This window comes from Chrysemys picta, chromosome 6 (genome assembly GCF_011386835.1).
Source record: "Chrysemys picta bellii isolate R12L10 chromosome 6, ASM1138683v2, whole genome shotgun sequence".
NCBI classification, from domain to species: domain Eukaryota; kingdom Metazoa; phylum Chordata; order Testudines; family Emydidae; genus Chrysemys; species Chrysemys picta.
The window spans coordinates 73,092,043-73,101,593 of NC_088796.1; positions in this window are offsets into that span (position 1 = coordinate 73,092,043).

Below are 9,551 nucleotides of genomic sequence, written 5' to 3' on the forward strand. Positions count from 1 at the left end.
CCATTGATTCCGCTGGCGGCTTCAGCATGGGATTGCTAAATTGCCAAAAGATTACACAAACAAGCTCTTGTCTGTGCTCTGGATTTGTTTATGTTAAGTTTTTTAATTATGGTTATTTTCAGCTGTGACAATTAGATCTATGGCTGATTGATTACTTAAGATGTTTCTGAGGTTAGTAAGTATAGAACTCTCTCTGGTATTGTAACATGCTGCCTCTGGAAATCATTTGTCCTTGAAACACCATTCATAGTAGAGAATATATTCTCTGTTGCACATGTGAGAATAAGGAACTATACAGTGCCTGAATGAGATCCCAGTACACAGAAGTCAAATTTATCTTTTACATAGCTATTGCAATTGTGAACACTGACAGTCAAATTAGCAATTTGTTCATGCTTCTGCATCTCTTGTATGTTTATGTACAAAGAGAAGAACAGGAAAAATGTGAAGAATGTAATTTACTACCCATTGTTATTTTCTCATTTTCACTGTACTAAATTTACAAAGTATTTAATAAAACCAAGTAGCAATATTACTTCACACACACACCCGCCGCCCCCGCCCAAAAAAACCCATAGGAAAAGTACAAAGTGGTTCCTGAGCCACTGTTGATCAAACACAAGGTATGATTAACTTTATTCAGCTCAATGATAATCATAAATATTATTAATAGTATTTGTACCGCTCTATAGGAATTCAGCTTGAATTATTGAAATTGAGCTACCAAGTACTTAAAGCATTGTTTTGCTAAGCCTATCAATGCAATCACAGGTAGTCAGAGTGTACTTGAAAGGATGGGGTTCCTCAATTGTGTAGAGAGAGGGCTGCTGTTTATGTCACAGCAGCTTGTAACATCACTGTTCAGATTCTTCAAACATCATGCCAATTTCCTCACACAATAACAGAAATTTGCTTTCCTCTTATTGCTCATGTAATAGAAGAAAACAAATGATTCATGATGTTGAAATTCCTATTTATACATCATAACTGATAAGTAATGGACAGAAACAAAAAACTCTTGGATTCTAGTTTATTTTATTAAGGAAAAACAAACCAGGTCACCTTTTTCTCTTCTTCTCATGCTCTGGAGGTTGTAAAGGAAGCCAATGTTACATATCAGCTATGCTACAATATTTCAGTTGCTGTGTGACGAATTCTGGTGATGGAGGTGAAGTATTAACATCCTCCTCATCCTCAATACATATACAGCAACTACACAGAATGCATCACTGTCTTATAAGAGAAAGTTCTCTTCTTCCAGGGCCGGAGCTTCCATTTAGACGACCTAGGTGGTCGCCTAGGCCACTAGGATTTGAGGGGGGTGGCAATTCAGCGGCAGGGGGTCCTTCCGCGCTCCAGGTCTTCGGCGGCAATTCTGTGGCGGGTCCTTCACTCGCTCCGGGACCCGCCGCCGAAGTGCCCCGAAGACTGGGAGCGCGGAAGGACCCCACCACCGCAGAATTGCCGACGACGACCGGGAGCGCGGAAGGACCCCTGCCTAGGGCGCCAAAAACCCTGGTGTTGCTCCTGCCCATTAGTCCTCTACCTCTTTGAGTCACTAAATTCTTTGACTTGTTAGTACATTGCTTACATTAATGGTTTAAAATAGTTTGAGTTGGTCTCTCTACACTAAGGCCACCACTCATGATATAAGAAGCATACAGCAGCCTTAAACCAGCCAAAGAGCCAATGGAAAATCCCCTCTTCACAGGAGAACTCTCAAGGCAGGATGATTTCTGTCTAGATGTGTTCTCTCTTTAACCATGAAGGGCCAGGCCTTCCTATCACAGAGTCTGTTAAGATTCTGCCTTGCCCTGGTGATTGGGAAGCTATCGTAATGAGTATTAATTAGGGGAATTCCCTTATTTTTTCTCTAACATTGGGAATAGGTGTTCTGATTTTACCTAATACAAAGCACATAGTAGTATTTTTCAGACTTTTTTATTATTTTGGTTTGGGATATAGTTTATCTTAATGGAAAGCTTGAGAAAGCCTTGAGTGCAAAAACAAACAAAACTTTTCATACAAGAATAAGACAATGTAATAAGATTATAAACACTCAATAACCAATGCTTCAAGATGTTTTTCCTGAATTCCCTTATTAAAAAGTGGGATGGGAGGCTGTTAAGATAAACACAATAGTTATCTTCTCCTGTCCTTCACTAACAAAAACTTCCACATGTGCCATGCTGACATATGTATTTGTACTACAGAACAAGGTTGGCTGCTAGATCGCTTTAGGGAACATTCCCGACTGCTGGAAATTGAACAATAGAATCGGAAGGGCTGCAAGTCTTGAAATATAAATTATGTTTTTTCATCAGGTGCTGATATACATCATGGTACAAAGTTAAATTAATCAGATTTGAACAGAGCTTCAAAATAATAGTCAACAATTCATCATCTACATTTTCCTTATATTAGATGACTGGCAAGCCATAGACAACAGTTGCAAATGAAATAGCTTGTAGCCAGCCGCCTGGCATATGGTATGATCAAAGTTAGCCAAGTTCTTGTAACCCCCAAGTGTGCCAAAGCAATAAGTAGTGCTTAGTCAATGGAGATAGGGGATATTAATGGCCCTGATCTAATCAATCACTGCTTTATTCACCAGAAGTCTCAATACTGCCAGTCTCTCTGGGTTTATTTTTCTTTTGCCATTGGTCCAGCAGTCTGTTTCCCAAACAGATATGATTGTTTTTGTAATGATAGACCTACCATGTGGCAGGGTCTGACACAGAGGCCTCTGCACCTGCTTGAACAAAAGATTTCTCTACAGGAATAACAGCATCTCACCTCTGGGCATAGGTCATTGGCTGACATCAGGAATAAAGGAGGGCCTGTTCTCAATTAATGTTAAGTTTAGTGATACCACGGTGCTTCAAATATCACTGTGCTGATGTTTTAAGGTACAAATTAAAAGTATGAAAAAAATCCAGAGCTTTCCTTCACTTGGTCAGGTAGAGATATTTGTTTATGATCTTTTAAGTTGGGGATAACTCTAACTTAGTTACTGACAGTCCTAAAGCAGTTAGGAGACTTTAAGAATATTTGTCGTCATAAGCATTTTCTGTTGATTCCAGATTTCCCTTTTCTTAGGGATAAAGACTTACTCTTATACCATTGTCTACAGCTAAGAGCAAACAAACACAAATGAAGAAAAACAAGAATCCCCAGTGACCTGTGCCCCAAACACAAATTAACTAGTTAATCTCTGCCCCAAAACCCGAATGACATCAGAGATCCCCATATAGTTGACAATTACTCTTTATACTCACTAGGTCCAGCTGAATTTGTATGCAGTTTAAGTGCCTCGGTATAAGAAAGACATTAACTAACTGAAGGAATTCAGAGAATGATAAAGATGTTTCGGAATATGGAAGAACTGAGGAAGGAGGGAAGGTTAAAAGAACTAAATATAGCTAATTACCACTAAGCGGGAATATAACTGTGTACAAATATTTGAAGATCTTTATGTAAGGAGAGCCATTTCAGAGAATGATTTGGACTGAGAAAGGGAACAAATAGGTGTCACAAGATGAACATGATGATTTGGCTGGACATTAGGAAATATTGTTTCATTTAGACTACAGAATTCTTTCCCAAGGGCCCAATCCAGCGTTATCTTGTGTGGTTTCGTTAGCACGACAAGCAGCAAACAACTCTGTCTTTCAATGGTGCTGCTGGGTAAAGGAGCAGAAAACCTGCACAATGGGTCTCTACACCCTCAGAGGTGCGGTGGATGTGACCTTTGCAGCAGGTTTTTGCAAGGGAATATAGAATGAGAATAGTGGGTGTGATCCCCACAGGCAGAGGCATTGCCAGTGGAACTCTTGTGTGGCCCCAAACCGGCGTCTGCTTCTCTACAACTTATATCCTATCCAGCAGTATCTGTCAGTTGGCCAGCTTTGTAGGTGGCCTGAGCTTTATTACAATGTTGTGGCTGTGGTTTGCAGGTCCATAAAATCACAGCCCTTTTAACACAGGCATGCTTTCTCAGAATGAGGCCCAGGGGAAGTAGTGACAATTCTATCACTAGTCAAAGGTAGACTGGATAAAGCACTCCTTAATGTACTGTAGAAAACAGTCCTGCACTGGCAGGGGGAAGGATTAAATGACCTAATTGGTCTTTTCTCTCTAATTTCTATCATTTCTAGCTATCTGAAGATAAAAGTGGTAGCCTAGATGCTCTGAGACCTAAGCATCCCTTAACACGGGGGACATCATTAAGGAATGTATGTTTACTACATCAAGGGGTTGCTGGCAATTCTCTATACTGTATGCAAGAGGGATCTAAACTCCAATCATCCCAAAACAACTCAAAGAAATAATCGGATCTATTGCAATCTAACAAACAAGAAAAGGTATAGTAAGTTCATACAAGAAATTGCAATTTATATATCAACTTTAAAACAAGAAAAATCAGATCACTTCACTTGCAGGCTATGTGTATTATAACTGCTTCAATCTCTACCAATAATAACCCCTTAAAGCTTACATTTTTTGGTGTGCAACTGACTGGTTTTGATTTATTCTACTTAGAATGGGAAATACTACAAATATATGGTAAATGTAATTCATAGAGCTGGTAAATGTCCATTCTGGACAGAGTAACCATGCTCTCTACACAATATAGTGTTTATGTCTTGTTAATAGTAATGAGAAAGACATCTGCATGACTAGTGCAGAGAAGACTTTTGTGTTGTTTTTGTCTATCTTGTTCTGACATACCAGATCATGGGGTACTACAAATATTTGTTAAACTCACTCAAGTTTGATGCATACTAGAAACACTGTACATACAGACATGTGGTGACACTTTGTGATATTTATTTTATCAGTAGAAACAGACTTAATAAAGGATTTGTCTTCAGAAATAACAATGTAATTACTGGTATCCTGATATTAATATGTTAAAGAATATAAAAATTAATTAGAAGTTTGAATTATTTAAAAGTTTAAATGCAAAGGCTTTATCTGCAAACTACAGAATGGAATGGGTTCCCTAAATCAACAAACATGTATCAGGCTTGCTATTATTTGCATGATTTCATAATGTGAGAGAGAGAAGAAAACAGGAACAACTGTTAACATGACTCTCAGTAGCTTTCAAGATGTAAGCATGATAGATGTGGTAAGGTAAAAAAAAATCACATGGTTAATTCTGCCTTTGTTATGCCAGTGTTTCTCCACTGGCTTCAGTTTCTTAAGTCTCTCTCTATTGTCATTTATGAGCTCACCATGAGCTTAATGGAGTGGAGATTCAGACCCAAGGAAAATCAGGATACAAATTAAAATGATATGGAACATAGTTGCCAAAATGAGACATCTGAAAAGCCTTTGAGTTTCTTTCTACCTGTGAAGATTTGTTCCCTGCAAAGTGAAAAGCCAAATCATGTTTGCGGTCCTCGAGAACAGGACACCACCAAAATGTTCTCTGTCTGCATGGAACACAACAGTAGCAGTAAGCAAGAAGAGGGGAAAGAACGTTGATGAAAATGTGGTGTTTACTAAGGAATCCTTAAAGGGAAATGTCACAGAGACAAAGAGACACCGGGCCAGATTCTCACCAGTTTATACCAGTTGAGGATTTGCTTCACAATGTTAAAAACAAAAAACAAAACAAAACAAATAAATGTGAATAAAAACTGGGGTTGAAGAGAGGTAGATGGTGATGTGTGTAAGAGGAAAAATTTGGAGAGGGGAAGGATTGTATCTGAAATAGACCTAGAGAAAACATCTGCAACAAGCTGTGCCAGTTTAAAGGACTGAAAGGAATAGGGCAGAGGATATATGCAACATTGCCAAGCAACCCAAAAAGAAAACTAGCAGCATTGGGGTAGATTGCTTTTTTCTCTTTAAATCATTACCACAACAGAAACACAATCTCTTTATTTCTGTAGAACAAGTGCCAGAAAAGTTAAGGAGGGCCTGCCACACACAGGAACATTGTCTGCTCCAAGAAGTCATTCAAAAAAGAACCCCCCGCTACTGTTGTGTGTGGGAGAGAGACAAACAGCTGTAGAGTACATAATCAGAAGCAGGAGTAATGGGGTTGGAACATGAGGAGGGAAAGGAGGATGAAAATGAGACTAGAAGTATCTCAGAAGGGAGCAAGCCGCATATGCCGTCTCGAGCTCCTGCATTTGCAATACACCAAACTTACTTTTCCATTAAAGAGATGTCAGAATTCTAAAAAACCCCTGCCAGCAGCAGTGCCCAAGGCTTAGAACATTTCAGAGCCTCATGTATGCACTGGCACAGTTGCTTTAAAAGGTTTGTAGAGCCATGGCTCTCAGGAAACTCTGCAACACAGGAAAAGAAGTAATCATAGTACATGGTCATTACTAAAGGACTTCTCAAATCAGTTCATGAGGGTGCTTCACTTCTGGTGCAGCAAAAGGAGATGGTGGTTCCTCAAGTCATAACAAAATGCTATACCTACCATATGAGGCAGAATCTCATGGCATTTTGTCCCTCACACCTGGGTACAATGCTTATCCATCAAATGATTATAAGGCAAATTTTGTTCTATGTATATTAAAATACATATTTAAATATAAATCACAGGACATTCCATGCATGATAAATGGCACAAAAGAAGTGCAAAGATGGTTGTAGGGGACATAGACAAAGATCACTGAGGATGGCAACATTAGCTAAGTCAAAGGGGCACTGCTCTTTTGATATTTTTTATGTTATTCAAATATTTAACTTTATTGGCAAGATCCTTGGCCCTTGATCCAGATGCTCTATGCTATTGATGTATAGCAAGCTCTATGCCACCTGTTCTGTCCCTCAGTGTCGGAGTTACAGAAAGTACATGAGAAGGTGAGAGGAAGCCATTATCACCGACATAACTCAGAACAACCTAAAGATCCAGACCTACCCAAGGATTGGGTGAGGAGATGGGTGGATCTAAGCAACCTTCCTCCAACCCTTCCTCAGCTGCTGCCCAGTGTAAGCATGACTGAGCTGGGGACTGAGGCCTATGAGAATGTATTTTCACATAGTTTGTTCTGTTTAAATCTTTGTGAATATAAACTTTGGAGTCTGCCTTCTCCTAGGCCCCATGCTATAAGATTTGTGAACAGGCATTTAGGAAAGAGTAAACACCTGTTTTTGATCTTTGCAGAGACTTATTTTAAAATTTGCCTACAGATGGTAAAACCGATTGCCAAGTCTGAGTGCAGATAATTTTATGGGATAATTACCAACCTTACTAAAGTTTTTAGAGGCTAGTTACAAGGAGACTAAAGAAGTCTGAATTATAACTAACCACCTAAAATGGACAGGCAATGCCTTTCAACATTGGATCAGATTCTGGGCTGCATCTGAACTGTGCTTGCCTCAGCTTAAGGGGAGCAAGAGGAAGGAAACATTTTCCCCTACCTCAGTCCTTGGATGACCACATGCTGAGTTGCTCCCCTGTCCTGTGTTAAGTAGAGCAGCATCAAGTTGAGCTGTTTTATGCCAGCTGCTAGAGATTTTTGAAGGGTCATTCCAGCAGCTGATGATCACTGGGGGAAGGGACACCCCAGCCACACCTATTTCCCCATAGGTGCTCTTTCTTCACAGGGGAGCTGGAAGAGAAGGTGCAGGAAGGGTGGTTGAGGGGATGAAGAGTCACTACAGTAGTCCTATGCTACAGGAAGATTTCCATATACAGGGGAAATTTTTCACTGGATGGGTTTGCCAGGTTTACAGCTGCCTTGCTCTGGTAGACAGGCACAAAATGGCCCCAGTGCAGCTGGGAATCTGAGCTTTTATTCTGATCTGCAAATTCATCATCATCATCACTCCCATAACCATATTGGTCCTTGGGGCACCATCATTGATGAGGAATCAACCAATTGTCTCCACCCCTGACAATTGTGTGTCAGTGCTTGAGTCTCCGCGAAGTCCATTCCTGTCCACTCTTTTATGTTGTCAATCCATCTCTTCTTCTGTCTACCTCTTCTTCTCTTTTCCTGTACTGTCCCTCGGAGGATGATCTTGGATAGGCCAGATGATCTTGTTACATGGCTGTACCACTTCAGCTTGTGCTTCTTCATGGTCGTCAAGAGGTCTTCATATGACCCAGTGCATTGGGTGATGATGTTGCAGACCTCTTCATTAGTGACATGGTCGAAGTAGGAGATGCCCAGGATTTTATGGAAGGATCTCATCTCTACTACCTGTATTTTCCGTTCAAGTTCTGCCGTAAGGGTCCATGTCTTTTATGCATACAGAAAAATGGAGATGACCAATGCATGCAGCAGTTTCAGTTTGGATTCCAGGGAGATGTTCTTGTTCCTCCAGATTTAGCTTTGCCACTGCTGCTGTTCGTGCAGTTCTTGCCCAAATTTCTGCCTTGAATCCTTCATCAGTGATGATTGCCCCCAAATACTTGAACTGTTTCAATGTCTCCAGCTCTTGTCCACTGACAGTGATATGGGAGCTGATCCCATCACATTTGTTTGTCATCAGCTTGGCTTTCTCTGCACTGATTTCAATGCCATATTTTGCGGCTAAAAGGCAAATTATTTTGACACAATTTCAGGTTGCCTTTCTTTGGCAGAGTGATTATTAGTGACTGTGACCACGTGGAGGGCCAACTCACTGGTCTGGCAGATCTTGTTGCAGATCTTGGTGAGTACATCTATTACTTTTCCTCCTCTGAATGTATCAGTTCGGCTGGGATGTTGTCAATACCTGTAGCCTTTCCATTCTTGAGTGATTTCACAGCAATATCAGCACCGGGGAAGCTCTTGTTTTAGCTCTATTAATCCCAGAATGAAATCGGTTTTGCACCATGATGTAGTTGATATGGCTGTGATGTAGACCATTAGGTGCGTGCCATGTTGATCGTCTGGATGCTTTATGTGCTCCTAATGTGTTTGCAAGAACCAGATAGTTATAGCTGGCAAACTCCAAAAGTCTCAATCCTCTCTTATTGGTTACTGCATTACAGAAAGAGCCACAATAATCTCGCCAATCTGCCTGTGCATCAGTACCCATTTTAGCATTCCAATATCCTTGTACAGTCAGGATATCTTTCTTGTGTACCTTATCGATGATGTCTTGAAGCTGATTGTAAAAATCTTCAATTTGCTCATCATAATAGTTTGTTGTAGGAGCATTAACTTGTACCACAGATATATTAAACTTTACTGCCTTTAGACGGATGGAAATAAGCCTGCTGGGCATTGGGTGGCATCCTAATACTGAATTCTTGATATCTTTATACACAAGAAATCCTACGCCGTTGACATGTTTGTCCTCTCCACTGTAATAGAGTACATGGCCTTCTTCTATGAGAGCCTCTCCAAAGTTCTTCCATCTAACCTCAGAGATTCCTAGAAGGTGCCAGGTGTATTGCTCCATTTCGTACGTGAATTCTTTCAGCCTTCCTATTTGTCTCAATGTCCATACATTCCATGTGGCTATGGTGATGTTATCTCTTCCACAGATCCTCTTTGTTGGGGTTACACCAGTAGTATACTTGTCGCGTCTGCCCTGGTGGGAGACGGATGGTGCGGTCATAATTAGCCCAGGCTGCGACCAATCCG